This window comes from Brachyhypopomus gauderio, chromosome 5 (assembly GCF_052324685.1).
Source record: "Brachyhypopomus gauderio isolate BG-103 chromosome 5, BGAUD_0.2, whole genome shotgun sequence".
NCBI classification, from domain to species: Eukaryota; Metazoa; Chordata; class Actinopteri; order Gymnotiformes; family Hypopomidae; genus Brachyhypopomus; species Brachyhypopomus gauderio.
Genome location: NC_135215.1, coordinates 23508925 through 23523643, shown reverse-complemented (window position 1 = coordinate 23523643; position 14719 = coordinate 23508925). Strand labels below are relative to the sequence as shown.

At 38.1% G+C, this 14719-nt stretch overlaps 1 protein-coding gene across 1 annotated transcript in view; it reads right to left on the bottom strand.

The window, feature by feature from the left end:
• LOC143514863 (fatty acyl-CoA reductase 1) overlaps positions 1 to 14719 on the bottom strand; it is a 142147-nt gene that overhangs the window by 3671 nt on the left and 123757 nt on the right. The gene's annotated exons all lie outside the window — the stretch shown is intronic.

Sequence of the window (14719 nt, the reverse complement as noted above, 5' to 3'; positions counted from 1 at the left end):
ACGCTTCATGCAGTAACTCTGAACTGTCTCTCTCAGTCCAGATTCTTATAGTCAAAGTGTGTGTGTAGAAAAAACTAAGGATGCCTGCTTCCCAGGAGCAGTTATCAGTTTCCCTGTGATTCAACCTTGGGTGCTTAGAAACGGATAAGCAATATTATCACCAACTCTGCTGCTGCACAGAAAACTTCAGTCTTACAGAAAAACATCTTCAATATGGTTCCAGTTAATTACTAAGCAGTACTTTTCACATAGACCATGCTATAGTGTCTGCATGGACATGATTAACATGAATCACACATGAATATAATCAATATTTCCTTCACAGACGTCAGTCCTTTTTTAATGTGCGACGTCTTTTAAATATTTTATACACACAATCATCTAATACTGTACCGGAGGTGGTTATTTCTTTGGATTCGAAAATGGCGTTTGACATGGTAGAATGGGGTTTTCTGTTTGAATGTTTGAGATTTGGGTTTGGCCCTAATTTTAGAGAGTGGATTGAGCTTTTGTATTTCAGTCCTAAAGCATCTGTAGTAACCAATAGAAATGACTCAGAGTTTTTTCCATTGACAAGAGGAACCCGACAGGGATCACCAATCAGTCCTCTTCTGTTTGCTTTGGTTATAGATCCTCTTTCTATTGCGCTTAAGTCAAAGCCAGAAATATGTGGGATTCACAGAGGTGGGCTGACCCACAACTTGTCCCTATATGCAGATGACTTATTATTATATATCTCAAACCCTATTCATAGTATACCACAAGTGTGGAAAATTTTGCAAACATTTGGTGTCTTCTCTGGCTATAAGTTGAATGTTACTAAAAGTGAGTGCTTCCCGATAAATGCCAAGGCTCGCTCTCTTCAGGATTCTGACATACCATTCTCTATGTCCAGGGATGGGTTCAGGTATTTAGGGATTATTTTGACTCCATCTTTTTCAGAACTGCTGGGTAAAAATTTCACCCCATTGGTGGATAGACTAAAGTCTGATTTTCAGAAATGGTCTGCCATTAATTTAACATTGGTTGGTAGAATTAACTGTATAAAAATGAATGTTCTTCTGAGATTTCTTTCTTTTCCAGTGTCTTCCAATTTGTTTGCCGAAATCATTTTTCAGTCTATTGACAGGTGTATTACATCCTTTATATGGGCAGGTAAAATTCCAAGAATACAGAAAACATTTCTTCAAAAACATTGCTCAGATGGAAGATTGGGATTGCCAAATTTACAAATATATTATTGGGCGGCTAATTGCCAGAAAATACTATACTGCTGTCAGTCATCAGATTATGTTTGGTGTGAAGCTGAAAATAACTCATGCCTTTCAACATCACTCCCAGCATTAGCAACTTCAAAAATCCCGCTATCAATCTCATCTTATTCTTCAAATCCTGTAGTGACAAATGCCTTATGTATATGGCACCAATTCAGAAAATATATGGGTCTATCTCAGTTTTCCATACAGGCGCCCATTTGCAATAATCAGGCATTTATCCTGGCTAACATAGATGCAACCTTCTTGAGATGGAAAAGATGAGGCCTTGCTAGATTTAAAGATTTTTATAAGGAAGGGGTTTTTGCATGTTTTAATGACCTCTGAAACATTTAATCTTACCAACTCAGACCATTTTAGGTACTTACAGGTTCGGCACTTTATTTCTACCATTACACCAAATTTTCCAAATGAACCAGAGACCACCATTTTGGATGATATATTTGCACTGTCTCCTAATATGAAGGGCCTCATTTCTAGAATTCATTCCATAAATACCTCGCAAGGGGAGAATATTTATGAGAACTTGAAAGATAAGTGGGATAATGTTCCAGATAGTATATTGGAGGAGCTGTGCATAGGGTGAATGGGACTATATCCTGTGCACGTTTGGCCTTAATTCAGTTTAAAATCTTACACAGGATGAATTACTCTAAAACTAGACTAGCAAAGATATTTGACAATATGGATGAAAACTGTAGTAGATGTCATGGTGCCCCTGGAACATTAACACACACGTTTTGGTCATGTCCATCCTTGAAATCATTTTGGTGTGGAGTGTATAAAACAATATCAGAAGTAATAGGAATAGATTGTCAGCCTAATTTGTATACCTAAATTTTTGGTACCATGCCATCTGATGGTATAATTATCTCTAGGTTCAAAGATATCATAGCCTTTTTTGATAGCTAGGAGACAAATTCTCTTACATTGGAAATCTTCATGTCCACCAAAATCTGCATGGATGACTGATCTAATGTTGTATCTAAAATTAGAAAAGATAAAATACACACTACGAGGATCCAATGACCGTTTCTATGCTATTTGGAACCCATTAATAAAATTTTTGAAAAGCTCAAGACACTTCCTGAGAGTCCCTAAGGGCAAAGCATTGAGATCTGAAGGCCAATACCTACAAAAGTCAAGCATACACCTTTTTATTTTTTACTTTTAAATAGGCGCTTTTTATCTGTATGGTAGGAATGTTTGTGAATATATGCATTTTGATCTTTTGTTACTCTTTAAAGGTGTTATTTGCAGTACATAATAACTATTCTTAGTTTCCTTTTTTGTGAGTATGTGTGTGAGTATGTAAAATGTATATGTGTATGTAAATGACTCACTAATGTTCAATTACTGATTAATTTTGTGGGAAGACGCACAGAGGTTCGGAGGGGTGGGGGTGCATTTCGAAATGTACAAAAGGATAAAAATCTGTATCAAGTCAAGAATCTAACTTTGATTTGTGTTTAATAAAAAGATTTTAAAAAATGAAATATCACATGGTCATACGTTTTCAGACCCTTTGTTCAATATTGAGTATAAGCACCCTTTTGAGCTAGTACATCTGCATTCAACTTTCCTTCAAATGCAGCCAGTTGTCCTGTCCCTGCAGCAGAGGTGGAAAGAGTACTGAAAAATTGTAATTGAGTAAAAGTATCATTACTTTGCCTAAAATCTACTCAGAGTAAAAGTAAAATTACCCATCTCAAAATTTACTCGAGTAAAAGTACAAAATTACTTCATTTAAAATGTAATTTGAGTAAAAGTTACTTGGTTACTTTCAGTTATTTAATGCATGGATGAATCATGAACCAAATTCAGCACAAGTTGTTTTAATCGATTTCAAAGCGTATTTAAGTGCACATCCACACTTGCAAAAAGATCAGCTGGGCTCAGGAACATACTTCCTCACAGCACAAGGACAGTCACAACCTGTACCATAAAGTGCAAACAATTTTCAGTCCAATTGTCCGACGGACAACACTATGATAAGAATAAAGAAATTTAAATTACAAATTATTCAAAAAACAAAATGCACACAAAATAAATGCCCACAAGATGCCACAAATCAAACTAAAATGCAACAGGATTCCACTACTCACAATAAAATGCCCAAAGGATCCCACAATTTAAAAGTAAGTGCTCACAGGATCCAACTATTCAAAATACAGTGCCCACCGGATCCCACTATTCACAATAAAATGCCCACAGGTTGCCACAACTCAAAATAAAATATAAAATGACCATGGGATCCCACATCTCAAAATAAAACAAAATGTGCACAGGATTCCACTATTTAAAACGCTCACAGGATCCAACTATTCAAAATACAGTGCCCACAGGATTCCACTTTTCACAATAAAATGTCCACAGGATCCCGCAGAACCTGATAGATAGAAGATTTAAAGATAGAACAATCTCATCCTTTTGGAAAAAAAGTGCACCAGATTACGACCTGATTATGAGACAATGGAAAGGGCACGCGCAAGGCAAGGCCATGCAATTGGCCTTCAGTTCTGGGACTCAGAAGTTTACATTTCTGCCCGCATTTAATTTTTCACCAACAGTATTTTTTTACTCAGTAATGTGAGGGCGTTCAAATGTAGTGAATTAAACTACTTGTGTCAAAATGTACTCAAGTAAAAGTAAAAATTACATATTTCAAAAACTACTCAGGAAATTACAAATTACTCATAAAAAGTACTCAATTACAGTAATGTGAGTAAATGTAATTAGTTACTTTCCACCCCTGCCCTGCAGCCAAACACCCCCCCCACAGCATGATGCTGCCACCACCATGCTTCACTGTTGGGATTGTATTGGGCAGGTGATGAGCAGTGCCTGGTTTTCTCCACACATTTATTAACTATTACTCTGGACGGCTGCAGTAATAGTTGACTTTGTGGAACTTGTATGCCAGTGCATTGTCCCATCTTCCTACTGCACCTCTGGAGCTCAGCCACAGTGATCTTTGGGTTGTTTTTACCTCTCACCAAGATGGCTGGAAGACTGGTGAAAAGGGTCATCATAAATCTACCTTCAAGAAAGGTAATAAACAGGACAATAAACAGAGGACATCTTTGAGGTGTCTATGTCTGCAACAGTGGACTCCTACTGGGACACTAACCAGTGCATTATTATTATGATTGAAATAATTAAGAATTCACCCAAAAGCTGTTGCTACCAAATGCATTTTTATTTTAAAAGTGCTCACACTTAATAAACTGAAAGTATAAAATATAAACGTGTATTTTTCTTTAAAGTGCGAATATAAGAACAGAACTGTCATGTTACGGTCCCCGACCCCTCCCTTTTGGGCGTGTGTTAACGTTGTCTGCGTCTACTCGTCTGCGTCTGTAGATCTCCGTGGGTGCGGGTGCGTCTTGTGATAGTCCGTCTCATCTGTGGCTCGTCTCGTCACGTGGGGTTTGTGTGTTCGCGCAGCGTCCTGTGCTCGTCGTTGTTTGAGTCACACGTTCTATGTAAATGTGTTTTATGTGCGCTGTCTGCGCTTCGGTAAATGTAATAGAATCCTTTGCACTTTCCAAATCGTTTGTCTCGTCCATCGCATTGCGCACAACGTTACAATAACATTTTAAACCTTTTTAAACTGTAAAAACACTGGGTAAACTGTCAGTGACATGGACTAACTGTAAATAGTCACTGACACTGGATAAACTGTCCTTCTGCTTTTAGATTGCCGATTTGACTATCGTCGTTACCGTCACTGTCCAACGCCATGTTGTTTTACAGTTAGACCGAGCACGTCTGCGTGAATTCAGTGACGTATGCGAATCGATTCTGAATCGGAAAATCGATTTTTTCAACACAGGCCTAGTCCTGTACATACGCAGAATTGACAATAAAAACTACTTGAATTTATCACGTTTACAGTACATTTGGGCACACTGAGAAACTAAGACGGGAGAATGCACAGTAGACAGTTTTCGTCTCGCGTGCATTCCTCCTAATATGGATTGGTCTTGTTTTTTGCGGAATAAACTGATGTATCAGTTGTACACAAGCTTTCTGTCTCTGGGCATTCCTCTGATTCCGGTTAAACACAAACAAGGATATGATTACAAATGAATCACGGTTTTATTCACAGTTTTTCTGCTAATCAGAAGGACATGTACTAAATCATTATGTTCTTATGTGATCTTAAATGACATTAGCAAATGTCCCTGACACGGGGAAAATGGTTTTAGTCAAATGGTTAGGTTAGCCATCAAAATTGGGTTCCTGAAAATGATGTGGTGGACATACAAAGACCTTAAAAGGCATGTGACTTTGCAGATTTGTTCATTTACATCAAAGGGCAAATATGTGAGACAGTGGTTTTTGTGTCACACTCCCAAAAAATTTGTCTGGGTCTGTGTACCCCGATAATCAAATTTCTAATTATATAATTAATTTATAAATTATATAACTAATTTATTTTTTTTATACACACATATATATATGTGTACGTGTGTGTATGTATTTGAATATATGTATGTATATGTATGTGTGTGTATATATATTATTTATTTATTCTCCCCGCCCTTCTGTCTTTTTCCTTTTTATTCTCTCTCTCCCCCTTTTCTTTTCCCCTCTTTTCTATACTCTATCTTCTCATGGTCCACCTAATCCTCCCAATAATTATCACTTCACACTATAATATATAGAATTGTTATTATTTGATCCATTATTTGATATAAAAACAAAGTTGTCCTCCAAAGATGGGGGGGTGGAGGTGGGCCAATTAAAAATAAATAAATAAATTTCTAATTATAGAACAAAACTAGACAAAGGGCTTGATTATAACCCTCACTTCCCAGTGACCTTTTATAGTTTTAATACCCATGATCTTTTGTCACCTTTTGTGAGCTAGATGCAACATTTACCATAGTTCAGGGGTGTCAAACACATTTTCACCGCGGGCCACATCATAATCATTACCCACGGAGGGCTCCTTAATGTTAAATACCTCTGAATTTATTACTTATTCAAGTTACAATTACAAATATTACAGATATATTTGCGTAAATGTAAAAAAATGTTTGCTTGTTGCTGTTATTATAACATAAATCCTTTGTTAGGTTATGAAACCCACATTACTCCATCAATTAACGATCAAACTATCCAAGTGAATAAAGAAAAATTGATCAAATATCACATTTACTTTGTTCAAAACTTGAAATATCAAATTACTGTGAAAATAGCGATTGTGCTTCAAAAATGCTCCCTCTGAAAAAGACTGAAGCGCGGCGATTTCTTTAGCCACAACAAAACAGCTTTTACTGCCGTTTCGTTTGTGGTTGTGAACACATTCTGTTGCGATCGCAGTTTGCTTTTTAATTCTTTTACAATTCGTCATTTTTCTTGATGGCTAATTTTGACATACTTAGCTCCGTGTTTGGTCGCAAAATGCCAATGTATATTGTACTCTTTGACAACCGCCACCGCTTCATACCCGTTTCCCACCTTTCTTGAAACACCCTTCTATCTGCATCAATGTTTCTCTTCCTGGACATTTTGGGATCATTATTTGTATTTCCCAATTACACTTATTGGGAAAATCGCATGGAAACACTGCAGTGTCGAGATGCCATCAATTTGCGGGTGACATAATTGTGGGAAATGTAGTTTTTGCTCAATTTTACTTCTTTTTTATTTTTTGGACAATTTGGCTTTTTAAGTTCTCGCGGGCCACATAAAATGACGCAGCAGGCCATATTTGGCCTGCGGGCCTTGAGTTTGACACCTGTGCCATAGTTGATAAGAAACTGTCCTTGACTTGGGGTTTAAACGGGCGTGATACTAGACAGACCCTCCAGAAAGTCGCGATGTTCCGATTTGCAACTTCAACGTAACTTCAAGCAAACCTCGCAAATTCAGGGCGGTGTTGCAACTTCAGCCAATCACCGCAACTTTCCCGCACATTTGACCAATCACTGATGTTGTCTTGATGTGACGTCGACAAACTCCCGCCTTACTTCCGTATATACGTTCAAGAGGAGCAGACTGAAAGCAGCATGAGCGACGAAAATAACGGCAAAAAGATCGGGAAAAGCAGTATCCCGGTACACTACATGAAAGCGGGGGGTTTTTTTTTTGTTTTCAGTGTTTATTGTTTAACAACGATGGGTTCATACATGTATTTCCAACAAGTTTAACATTTCTAGCACCAGCCCATCCACTCCAAGTGATTTTTCATTGTCTTTTAAGAGACGGAAAGTCCATTTCTGCCACCGAGCTGTTGCACTTCGAGGGATCATTTCAAGAAAGTGAGAGAGATCATTGTGCATTCTCTGTCCCAACACCTGTGTTTCAGGGGGCGGGGCATACAAAATCTTGAGAGGGATCATTCCTTCCCAAACTATTTCATACCACAAAGTCGAGGCCCGCGGGCCAGATCCGGCCCACGAATTGATAATCTATGGCCCCCTGGATTATATTTAATTACTATTAGAACCGGCCCGCAGGCCACAGCCACCCGATGGTGTTTTGCATGCACAAACACTACATTCCCCACAATGCAACGGTAGCCCGCGAATTTTGTAACTGCGCGCACCAGTTAATTAAGTTAAATATTTCAAAATAATTATTTAATAAATAATTCAAAATTATTCGAAATAATTCGCTTTTTTTCTAATCTTAACGTCTTCACGTTCTCTCATGTTTCGAGAGAATTACAGTTAACGTAATACAAGAGAACTGTTCAGTCAGATAGCTATTTGTTGTGAAACGAAGTCGTTACAATTTCAAGCATTTTCAAGCACTTTAGCCTAAATTCCAGCACTTTTCAAATCTTTATTACTTTATTCATTTAATGTACAGGACATGTTTTCTTTGAAGGAAGTTTTTTTTTTATCTGTTTGCTTGTTGAAAAATGTTTTCACTTGAAATTACTGACAGATCCATAAGAAAATATTGCTTTATTCATTTAAGCATTAAATAATATACACTGTTAGGTCTTGGTTCAATAGGCTATGTGCAATCATTTCAATATGTTTTAATAAACATTGAACCAGTCCAGCCCTCGGCTTGTAGCAAATTTGGTTTTTTGTCCCTCTGTGTATTTGACTTTGACATCCCTGACATAGAGTAAGAGAAATAAAATCATTGCTTGAAGTGTTAAAACCAGGGGTTTTATAAGAAGCATAATACCATAAATAAATAAATCAGGGTTGCCAACTCTCACGCATTGAGCGTGAGACACACGCATTTATCTCTGATCAATATCTGAGTTACTAGTTCACTCTGGCGCCAACCACTGGCGATCGATCTCGATATAATACTTAATTTGTGTCCATTTTACAGGCCGCCCGGTAACAACTTGCGTTCGCCACCCCCTTCAGGTTCAAATCTCACTCCAAGCGATCTTGAAAAATTGGCAACCCTGAATAAATAGGTAAATAGATAATTAAAATGGACTACTAAATAGAGGAAACCATACAACATTTACTCCCTATTGCAATGTGATCACAAAAAAGCAAAAACACACCGCAACTTCCATCGCAATTTTTTTGAAAAACACCCGCAACATCAAACATTTTAGCCCGCAACAATCACAAAAAAGGCCCGCGAAATCCTGGTGGGACTGACTAGAGTGTTTTGTTAAAACGAATGATCTGAATGTCATGCAGAAACAGCACACGCCACACCCTGCAGACTATGGTGGTTTCTACGCAATGTTTGTTTACACAGACATCATTGATTACCAATTAGTCGGAGACTGTTTTGTACCTGTTTTGTGGATGATCTCTGTTATACGATAGGGATATAGTGAGATATCGCCTACAGAAAGTCTATAAGGTGGGAATACTGCGATATCGCCCACGAGAGACAGGACTTAGCCTAGTGCCTGTTAGTCTGGCCAGAGATCCAGCTGGGCAGAAGCGCACTGATTAGACGTAATACAGGGGCGGGGGGAACTGTTGCTACGTTGGTATGCGGAGTGGATCTAAATTTTATTGACCTTTATTGATGTGTTTAATTGATTTGGGATCTTTACATGTGGGTTTTTGGGCCCTATTATTATCTTATTTACTTTACTTTTTTTTGTTTCTTACTATGTTTCTTTTATTTATACTGTAAAGCACTTTGAGTTGCATGTATGTATGAAAGGTGCTATACAAATAAAGATTATTATTATTATTATTACCCCTGTTAAGATGTTTACATATATTAGGAAACAACCACGATGTTGTCGACACTACCATCCTGTAGAAAGGCTGTTAATACCATTTTCTGATCATGGCCCTACTTCATCGCATGTCTGAAGAGTGTATTAAAACAATTGGATTTGTTTACAGTATCTTTACCACAAACAGCTATCAAGAAAAACACCTATGTCGAAATTCCTCCTGTCAGCAAATTCTGACACCGCACCATTGGAGTTTTTTTAATAGCGGGCCAGTGTGAAGATTATGTGGATCTAAATAACACAGTATTTTAGTAGTTATTTCAGTCTGGATTTAGAGCTCATCACAGCACTCAAACGGCACTGACTAAAGTACTGAACAATCTCTTAATATCCTCTGATAAAGGACACATTTTTTTTCTCATACTGCTAGACCTCAGTGCTGCTTTTGACACCATTGATCATAATATTCTTCTTAATAGGCTGGAGACACTCATTGGCATAAGAGGTCAAGCACTCTCCTGGTTCAGGTCCTACCTGACAGATCGTTACCAACTTGTACTAGTAAATAACGAATGCTCAGAGCATTCTAAGGTAAAGTATGGTGTCCTACAAGGATCTGTACTGGGCCCCATATTATTCCCAGTGTTGGGAACGTTACTTTAAAAAAGTAATTAGTTATAGTTACTCACTACTTGTTCAAAAAAGTAACTGAGTTAGTAACTGAATTACTCTATAATAAAAGTAACTCGTTACTATCTGTTTTGTGGCTGAAATATGATTCTCACTGGCGCTCATCAGCGCTGGATGGATGACGGCGGTGTCATTTGATTGACTTGCGGTTCATTCCGCCTTCAGATTTGCGGACATTACGTAGAAAAGTTTTTACCCCCCTCCTGCCTAGCGTGACCGTAGTATGGAATGCCATTTGGCTCAAAACGTCTAGAATGACGTCCGTGTTAACACGTCAAATTTGGACGTCTTAAGACGTACAAAAATGCCATGTTAAGACGTAAATTTTTAACAAAATGTGCCGTGTTAATACGTGACGTTTGAACGTCTTAAGACGTTTAGATGTTTAGGACCTCCATACTATTGGTGGCCGCCAATATACCCACCCCTTGTTGACGTAGGGGTTACGTTTTAGTCACATGGGCTCTACGTTGTGGTGACATGGCCTCTACGTTGTGTTTACATGGGCTTTACGTTGTGGTCACATGGGCCTTACGTGGGCTGTTTCTGGGGCTACGTATCTATCACGTGCCTTAGACGCGGTTGTGAAGGTGTGTTTGGAATAGTCCATGTGGGTTTATTTGCGCAGGTAATTTGGTCAAGTAGAGAACGCGATGGCGTCCAGGATTTTTTTTGAACAACTGTCGTAGAACATTTTTAGAGTGTACACGAGTTTTATCGTCGGATGATCAGCAACTTGATAATGTACAACCTGTTATTTGATATACTGTGGTTTCTTCACATAAATGTAGTTGTGGCTTCGTGATATTTTAAAGTGCAGGCATGAAAATCTGTCACCTTTTGGCAAAATTCGCCATTTTGAAGTTTAAAAGGGTGACCTACGCGAAAAGTGTAGATCCGAGGAGTTTTTTTTATGGGGGGGGGGGGGGGGGGGGGGGTCTGGGAGATATTTTATAGATATATTATCATATTGACTTAATAAGCAAGCAGCACTTCCGAAATCGGCAATTTCAATGACACAGTGGCCAGCAATTTCCGCCCAGATCCATTCTTCTTTCATGTTGTGAAGCAAGACCTAGTGCTATCTACACCGGGGACAAGACAGAAGAGCGAACATTTACCACTACATTTACCAGATCATATTTGCCACCACATTTACCAGATCGTACATTTACCACTACATTTACCAGAGCGTACATTTACCACTACATTTACCAGATCGTACATTTACCAGAGCGTACATTTACCAGATCGTACATTTACCAGAGCGCACATTTACCACTACATTTACCAGAGCGTACATTTACCACTACATTTACCAGAGCGTACATTTACCAGAGCGTACATTTACCAGATCGTACATTTACCAGAGCGTACATTTACCACTACATTTACCAGAGCGTACATTTACCAGATCGTATATTTCCCAGTGGATTTAATTGGGTTATTAATGGTTTCAATCGTTTTCATATTTTGCGGTAAAACAAAGTTATGCCGTTCGCTACAGCATTGAACACTGTCAGAGCCACAAGCTCTTGTGATAAATAAGTAGATAGATAAGCCATTAAGTTCGCGTCAACCCCATGTAGTTAACGGTGCCATAAAATAAGAAACAAGATTTTTTCTAGTGTGTCTGTAGTTGTAACTGGTGAATCCAGGGACGTGTGAGGATCACACTCGCGCCAGGGCTGAAGAGGTTGAAGATGAAGTTGTAAACTCTTGTCATTTCATAGCCTAAACTGTGCTTTAGCCCATGTTAGAAGCCTTTTGTGACTAAATAAAAACACGTGAACCCTGGTATATTTTTACACTCATTTTCGCCACTGATATTATTTATTAGTTAATTAAGACGTAATGGCGAAAGCGGTTTCTCGCGTTTACGGATCTGCATCCATTGACAAGACAGGTTAATATTTTTCAGCACGACATTACCGTGAGACAAGTCAACAGGGAAGACTGCATTTCACTGGACTACTCTTCTTACTCGCACCTCTCAAAGTTAAAATCTTTTTTTAAATCTCTGAATCTGACAGTGTCTGAATGTCATGTCTGTACTAGTATATCTGTGTTCAATGGTTCAATTATTATTGTTCACTTCTTAATAAAATATGGACAGCACATGATGTGATGTGTGAGTGAACAAAGCTGGTTGTATATAGTGGCCACTTTTCAGTATTGATTTAATTGCTTTAATTTTGGTTAATTTTGGTATTTTTACTATTATGTATTTAGATTATATATATATATATAATGTAGATTATATTTATATATAATCAAATCCATATTATATAATATATATTGTGGTGGAAATGTGATGATTTCCATTTATGTCAGGCTTTCTTAGTATACATTAAACACATTAGGGATAGGTGTTAGAGATCTTTTACATATACGTGTGTTGATCATGGCACTGAAGCCATTCTCGTGACTTCAGTAGGCCTCAGATGTCTGTGCGTGTGTTCTCTGGCCTCGGCTGAGGCCTAATCTGATGTTCCTCTGGTGTTCCTAAACTGACCTCGCTGGAGACGCCTAATCTCTACTTGGAAGGGACTACATATATGTAATGCTGCAGCCCGGAGCCCCGGTGGGCGTGGGTAAAGGGCGGAGCATGTGTCAATCATTTTCGAATGCAGCCAATCAGATACTACACTTTCGTTGTCAATCAATTTTTATTAAGCCAATTATCAGCCAGAGTTAGCTGTCAATCATTTTTTACTGCAGCCAATCTTAACAGATCTGCCAAAAGAAGGCGGAAACTGCACGGAGAAGCTCTTTAAACTGAAGTATATGCCATTCTTGCACAAAAGTAGCTGAATAAAAACATTAGAAGAGCTATGACTTTAGACATTTTTAAATAAAAGTTTAAAATACTTCTCACTTGTTATTCTGGAAAGGCACTTTAATGTTTTTTTTTCCTTTATTGCACGTATTGCATCATTTACATCATATATATATGTGGCGAGTGTAAATTGTTAGCGGAGGGGAGGTGTAAATGGACACAAATTAAGTATTATATCGCGATCGATCGCCAAGTATAAACGCCTCCGCCGAACAGAGTTGAGGAGCGATTTCGACTGGAGGATCGTGCTCTATTTTTTATTATTAATTTTTTGCTGATGCTGGTCCAGCGTGTCGCGTGCCACTGATTATGCCTCGGCGTGCCAACGGTGGCCCGCGTGCCATAGGTTGCCGACCCCTGCTGTAGAGCCTTTGAATATTAAAACCATTGTAGAAATTAAGCTCAGCAAGTAAAGTAAAAGAAGGACGCGATCACACAGTCTCATTGAAAATGCAGGAGTTACTGAATAAAGTGCACCAACGCACTCAATGTTGAAAAACATTTCAAATATTATGTTTAGCTGACTAAACATGTTATCAACCCCTTTTAATATACAGTAGGCTATAGGCTTACAAATTCATGTTTAATTGAATAAACTGTTGAACACGAGTAGCCTACATTTTATTGAGCATGTTTTTTTTCTTCAAGTATCAAAGTAGAACAGCTTTCTCAAGCAGTCATTGATGCATTTTGGAAACAGGAGATGAGCCCCTGGTCTAATGCACCCTCTGTATTACAGTTTTTCTCAGTCGGTTTGGTTCATTTCTCAGATCAGAATTGAAATTCTCAAAACAGTTCATTCAGTCTCCACATCTCCTTGTCACTTGTGCACATCATAATTGAATTTCTCCTTGTGTTTAACATTTTCCAAATGCTTTTGTACATATTGCAAATGGACATGGGCAGTTGTCTGTTGTTTTTTACATTATCAGTTGCTTATGACATGTTTTTCAAAATGTGTTGTATGGATTGGCTGTTGAATTGTCTTACCCTCCCAAACATTTAGTCTTTAGGTCATCGCCTAGGTCATTATATGCAAAAGTGCTGAACATGTTGTCATAATCTCTACGGCATCATTTTACATTTATTTAGTTAATTTTTTTGTTACATTTTGGTAATTTATCCTAATTTGATTAAATTGTTTGCAAGTGAACATTCAGTTACAGTAAGAAAGGGAATTGGTGAAGGCTTAGATCAACCAATGGTCTCAACCACAGGTCAGAGGTGCGTCTCATGAACCTTTACTGTAATTGGCAAACATTTATAGATGCTAAACACGGCAGTATCACAAAGTCTCATAATGGAAAGACAAGGCCATGTATAGGGTGAACAATCAATAGGAGAAGTAAGACTCTGGTGTAGAGGGGTAAGACTATATGGTGTAGATGGGTAAGACTGTGTGGTGTAAGGCTGAGGGGACAAAACAGTGAAATACAGTAAGGGCAACAATTATGGACCATATTTTACATGTAAGTCATGGTCTCACAATGGCTGAAGCTGGTTGCTGGGTGCAGCCGAATATTGGAAGATCAACTGTGTCTTCAATCGTTCAAACATTTCATAGAGAAAACATGTATGTACTGTAATTCAGAAATGTGCTCTCTGCTGTAATGCTGCACATTGACATACTTTCTGACATGTTATTCTTTTTTTTTGCATTTTTGCATTCTTATACCATATAGGATATCAATACTAGCTCATAGTGGTAGCAGAGGTTCAATTTTCACACAGCAAGAGGAGGCTGTATGTGCTCAGGTTGTTTTGAATGTGTAGAATAAGTTT